This window comes from Asparagus officinalis, chromosome 4 (genome assembly GCF_001876935.1).
Source record: "Asparagus officinalis chromosome 4, Aspof.V1, whole genome shotgun sequence".
NCBI lineage: Eukaryota > Viridiplantae > Streptophyta > Magnoliopsida > Asparagales > Asparagaceae > Asparagus > Asparagus officinalis.
In genome coordinates, this window is record NC_033797.1 from 8857454 (window position 1) to 8864285 (window position 6832).

The following is a 6832-nucleotide window of genomic DNA, read 5'->3' on the forward strand; positions in this document are numbered from 1 at the left end:
AATATTTATCATTCTAAAATGATTTCTTCCAAAAGATAATTTCTAGAAACTATTATAATTATCCTAAAATGATTCTTTTTCCAAGATAATTCCTTTTAAATTATTATAATTTTCTTAAAATGATTTCATTCTCAAATAAATTCTTTTTAATTAATATAATTGTCCAAAAATGATTCTGCCACCAAAATAAATTCTTTTAATTTATCATAATTATTCTAAAAATACTATTTATCATTTTATGATGATTTATCTAATATTATTCATCAAACAATCACACGCAGATAATTATTAACATATCTAAAATTACAGATAATTCATAATAAATATAAAAATTCAGTTCTGAGCAAGTGGGATCTTGCCTCGGCGTTTCGTTGGGATGTCTCGGCTCCGACGGGCTCGCTGACGGTTAAAATGGGCGGTTTCTGCAGCTGGATGTGCTGTTGGCATTTCGTCGAACACGTGGTGTGCGATGAAGGCCGTTGGTTTCGGTGGCGAGCTCGACAGCGATGGGTTGCTCACCGCTGCGTTGGACGTGTTCGAAAGCGGGCTCACAGGCAAGGGCAGGGCGCGAATGGCTACGTGGGAGGTTGTTGCGGTGAGCGGAGCTTGGCCCGAGCTCGGGTCTGGTGGCTCGAACTTCTCTTGGGGAGATTGAGATTGTGAACTGCAAATCGAGGTGGAGGAGGCTTCGAGGTTTGAGTCGGTGCTGTCGGCCGACAAGCAAGGAAAGCGGAGGGGAGCGAGCTCGGCGCAGTCAGACAGTGTGAGAGTGGAGGGCGGCGAACTGTGGTCGCGCGCGTCGGCGCGTCGGAGCGGGTCTGTGGTGGTCGCAGCTCGGGCTGACTGGAGAGGCCCTGGTCTCGTCGGGTGCGCGATCTGCTGTCGGAGGCCGACGCGGAGGAGATGGGCGGCTGTTCAGCCGTTCGGGCGGGCGCGGGGATGGTGTCTGTGGGTGTTCGGATGCGAGCGTAAGGGTCGGGGTCTGGCTGGGTGACTGGCCCGAGGAGGACGGGGGGGGAGTTCGACGGCGGGCCTGAGGACGTCGGCCCGGGCGGTGGATTGGAGTTCGGCGTGGAGGCGCGAGCGGGTTTCGTTGTAGAGAAAGTGAAGAGAGGAGAAGGAGAGAGCTGTTGATGTTCTTGGAGAGATGGTGAGGGAGTTAAAGAGAGGAGTGTGAAGAAGTTGATGGATTGATGACTGGTGATATGAGAGAGAGAGAGAGAATGTGAGTGAGGAGAGAGGGAGGAGTACCGGGGAGCTGATTGGTTAAGTTGAGAGAGAAAAGATAGATTGAGGGAGATTGGAGAAGAGAGTAAAAACGGCGGAGAATTTAATGAGAGGGATTGTGCGGGATATGGTGGTTGGGAGGACGTGGGTTGAGAGCTGGGGAAAACACGAGGCGGAGGGGTTTGCATGAATTGGGGAGAGGTATACAGAGTGAACACCGGTGAGAGAAAAACACAGGAAAAAATACCCCTTTAAATAATTTAAAAAATATCATAAAATTTATTTAAAATAAATATTAAAATTTATGGTCAAAATAAGAATAACAATAACAATGATGAATAATTAACTATTTATTTAAAAATTTTACCAAAACAATTAAATTTATAATTAGCAAAACTTATTAAAATAACATAATATCGTATTTTTAAATCGTAGAAAATTCTAGAGAAATTGGGAGAAAAACAAATACTCTTTAAAAAAATAATATTTAATATTTAAATACCAGAAAATTATTTAAACCCGTATTAGAAATTTACGGTCATTACATTTGTAGTCCACGCAAGGATTTCTAATTTGACAAGCATCTGATGATCGTAGACATTTAAGACGCTACGTAAAGTAATTGAGAATCCTTAATTGATTAGAATTACCCAATTCTTAATTTAATAGGAATCGCGATTGTATTGCTAGTTGGGTCTAAATAGTTTTCAAACCCCAACGGGGTTTCTCGAGTTCGAGCATACGTTTATTCGAATTAAATTTAAAAAAAACCATAAAATTATGCATCTAATTAAAAATAATAATGGCACCAGCCCAACATGCATTTATTCGGCCCATGGGTTGATTGAAACCCAAAAAACTGTGATATTTTTGGGTTTATAAAAAAAAGTTTATGGGACCTATCTGAAGCTACTCAAGGGATTTCCACATTGTCCCCTTGCATGCTTAATATATGTACAACAAATAGATGCAAAATGCTAGACATCGAGAGATAGACTAGGCACTGTTTGGCAACCAAAAAAAGTATCTTATCTAAGAGCTTGTGTCTTATCGACTTGGTCAATAAGCTAGTAGAGCTGTTTGGTGACCAAAAATAGGAGGAGATTATTTTAGAGATTGTGTCTTTTGCAAGTAGCTTTTGAAAAGCTACCTCAAGTAGCTTTTGAAAAGCTACCTCAAGTAGCGTTTGTCTTTGGGAAGGAGCTGCTAATTTTTATCTTCCGTTTTTCCCCTAATAATTCTAATTTTATATCAATAATATTGCATGTCTTTTTTAGTCATTTAACAAACTTAAGCTAGTTGTACAGCTACTTTTGCCAAACAGCTCTAGTTAATCAGCTAGCTACACAGCTAACAGCTTTCAGCTACAATTTCACAGCTTTCAGCTAGCTTAACAGCTTTCAACTATAATTTCACAACTTTCAGCTAGCTTAACAGCTTTCAGCTAGTTTTGCCAAACAGAGCCTAAAGAAACAAGCTTATACCGACAATTAACCCAAATCACAAGCTCGAGCTACTCAGATTATTAATTTCCCATTTATGAGACCTTTAGAACTGAAAAAAAAAACTAGTAAAATTGTACTGCTGTGCTTCTATGCAACTGTATTTATTATGGCTATCCAAATTAAAACTGTTATTTTGGTCTCACGGTTTTCTCATTTGCTCTGTACAAATGGGCTATCCAAACCACAGAATGATATTAAATTAATGAACGACTAATCGGGAGTAGATGATGTAGTCAAACCGCGCAGAGGAAAAACAACCGATCAAACATGGGTTAAAAACATTAGGCAGAATAACAGGTTAGGGGCTAATGTATAATAAGTAAAAGGTTGAGGGACTAAATAGCAATATAATGTTAAATAGACTAAATTCATCAATCATCAAAATATAAAAGGCCGAGGAACCAAATAATGAGAAAAAAGTGTTTTCCCAATCGATCTACTCATAAATAAAATCGGCGAAAAAGGCAAAGGTGAAAAAAGGTTGTATTCACCTTTGGGCAATTAATGACCCCTCACAGCATCTCCAAGAGCCTCCTTATCTCATGTCCTTGAGTAAATTTAGGGAGTATGAGGGGAAAAAATGACTCCAACAAGCTCCCTATAATGAAGACTAAATATATGGCTTATGATTTGGTATTCCAAGTCAAAAATAAGAAATGACTCTCTATATTTAGTCTCAACATAAGGAGCATTGTTGGAGCAATTCCCCCCCTCTCATACTTCTTATGAGATATGAAGCCATTTGAGGAGCATTGTTAGAGCACTTGCTCATTATTTGGCTCCATATTTCCTAGGATGAGAGATTTGCTCCTCAAATATAGGAAAAACCTAAGATCATTGTTGGAGATGCTCTCACGCCGTTGTGAAGTGACCTCTTCACCAACAGCTGTGGCAAGACGTGGGCCCCACATTTTGCCAACAAATAGTAGATTTCCCACCTGGGCCCCACATCCACGGAGGGGGAACAAAAAATAAAAAACAAAAAAACAAAGCATCAATCAAAGATCCAATCTTTAGAGCAGCTCCAACCGGGCTGCATTTCTCCAAAATGCAGCCCGGTTGGCATCCAACCGAACTCCAAATTTTGGAGCTTGGCTGCAAAAATTCCCACTCGGCTGCATATTTGGAGTTTTTGCTCCAAATATGCAGCCCCCTCTATTTCACTATCCCCCCCTAAAAAATAACAATATTATCCTTCTAACTAACTAATTATTTTTAGATATTCAATTTAAAATCAACATAAGTTTATTTCTACTAATTATTTTTAAATAAAAGTTTTACAGTTGGAAATGTTTTGTCGATATCTTTAAAATGAGACCAATATTGAATAATATTAATTGAAATATAAAATTTCAATAACCAAGTAAATAAAAAAGAAAAAGTCATTATTTCATTAGTAAAAAAATTTACATCGCTTCATTTCCATGTCTTTCCCACAAATGTTCAATCAATGCATTTCGAAGTGAATATAGTTATGTAGGAAGTCAATACGGAATACCTGACTACAGAAGCGGTGGATATGGAGGAAACTCTGATCTGTCTTCTTCCTCTGTTGAAATTTATTTTTATTTTAAAAATTATTTAACCATCACCGTTATTATTATGAGAATTCTCGGGATGATGATCTGGTAAGGTAAGCGTCTCGTTGATTTCGTTCTCCTTTCTCATCCTCCGTTTTTTCCTCGGCTGTTTGATCTGATCTCTGCCAATCGATCGAGCTGAAGCGAGTTATTACTAGAATCTAGATCAACGAGCTCGGTTTCGTTCGAGGAATTCGCTAAGAGAGGTAGCCTCCACGGCCCCTACCCCACCATCATGAAGCTCGATTTGATCGATCTTATTAGATGGTAATTGATTCGAAATTATTTATTAGATGGTTAAGCTTGGCTTTTGATTAGCTTCAGTTATGTATTACTCTAAAAATCACATCAAACTTGTCGCTATGTTACTTTACCCTTCAACTTCATTTTTAAAGATCTGCCATCGAATTAGAGTAGAGAGATTAATTTATGGGTTAGTTGTGTAGGTGAGATAATTACTTTTAGTTATTACTTGATATTGATTAACCTTAGTTTTTAGTTTTCAGTTAATAGTTGATTTTTTTGAAATTAGGTTTGCACTTTGCAATCACTATATGCAAAAAATCTTATCGTTACATAATCATGTTTAGTTTGGTTTATGTTGTGGACCTGATTAGGAATTAGAATATATTTTGTTAAGTTAAGAACTCCAGAGTTGGAAGTATTTGGTTTTGTTTAGACTTGTTTTTATTGCTTTAAACTTGATGGTGCTGGCATATTTGATCATTTGATGATGCTTTTTTGAATGATTGTTGCTCATATATGACTAATTTTTGTTAAGAAATCGTGATACTATATTTCCATATTTGATAATTGTTATGTTATGTTTTGAAAGTTTGATGATTGTAAGTATTAAAGTTACTATGAATTGTTAGTATTTATAAAATATCTAAATTATTAAGTATAACATATGACCATTAACTTTTTATATATTTTTTATATCAAGTAAAATCGGCTAAAAAGCTGACATGGCACCCTTCACTTTCCATCTATTTTCCGGCCACTTTTGAAGTGCCAAATGGAGAAAAATAAAAACAGAAAGTGAAGTCACTTTCCAATATGTGATCTGTCTTCCACTTACTTTTTGGTTGCCAAACAAGACCTATTTATGGGCAGCGTGGGCCGAGCCGGTTCAGGCTTATGATTGGGCAATTTGGGCTCGCAGGATTCAGGGTCAGGTCCGGGTCAGAATGAGTTGAGCCTGCTTCTAGGATTCCAGGTCTGGGATTGGACTCAATTTGGCCCACGATTCGCTTAAGAGCGGGCCGGGTCGGGCCGGACCCGGTCACGATCCATGGGTCGTGGGTCGATCAATGTTTTTTTTCGATATTTTCTTTATTTTTCCATTTCTAAACTATATTAACTTTGTATTCATATTTATAAAATTATATCTAATTTATTTATTTCCTATTTTAAACTCTTTATTGAAAATGATACATACATGTTGTACTAAGATAAACATCACATCCTAAATCGATGTGAGAGGTGGGAGGGATGACTGAAATGAAGGGCGGGCATGCTGAAATAAAAACTGGGGACTTGGGGGTACCTTTGGAAATAAGAAAAGATTTAAGGGGTAAATATAGAAGCAACCCTTGTTTTAGGAAGACATGGTAGATTCAGGGGTGTGGATTGAAAATGATGTAGTTTAATTTGAAACTAACTTAAAAGTTTGGATGATTTATATATGATTAACAAAGATTGGATTGTGGGTCTAGCGTGAGAAATAAAAGCCAAACACCCAAGAGCTCAGAGAATCACATTTAGCTTTTTAGAAGGGCTGAGAACTCCATCGAAAATACAATCGGAGAGCAAAAGAGAAGGAAACGATGGGTAAAGACAAAATCCAAAAGCAAAAGAAGGTGCCAAAGAACAGTAAGTTTATTCTCCTCAACCTATGGAAAAAGTCTTTGATCATACTCAGTTAATCACTCACCTCATTCTTGTAGATCCGTATTTTTCACGCTAGACCCACAATCCAATCTTTGTTAATCATATATAAATCATCCAAACTTTTAAGTTAGTTTCAAATGAAACTACATAATTTTCAATCTACACCCCTGAATCTACCATGTCTTCCTAAAACAAGGGTTGCTTCTATATTTACTCCTCAAATCTTTTCTTATTTCCAAAGGTACCCCCAAGTCCCTAGTTTTTATTTCAGCATGCCCGCCCTTCGCTGAAAACTGACCCACTATACTGACTAAACTAACCTTTTGTAGCTAATTAGTTATAAACACCATGTTAATTAACTGCCGTCCCCCTAAAAAAAATCAATCTGGCGATATTCTCTCTTAAAAACTTGATGACCAGACCCAAGACCTGTTCCGAGCTCTCCTGCCATTCTTCTCCCCCACTTAATTCTTCTCCCGTGCCTGCATCATGTTTGAAGCATCATTGGTGCCCAAGTGTTTGTAGGAATGCCTCAATGGGATAATAGCAAGCGTGCAGCATGTTCGTTGCTGTGTTTCATATTGTTACCAATTTGTTTGTCAAAATGCATCAATGAAGCAGAGAGGT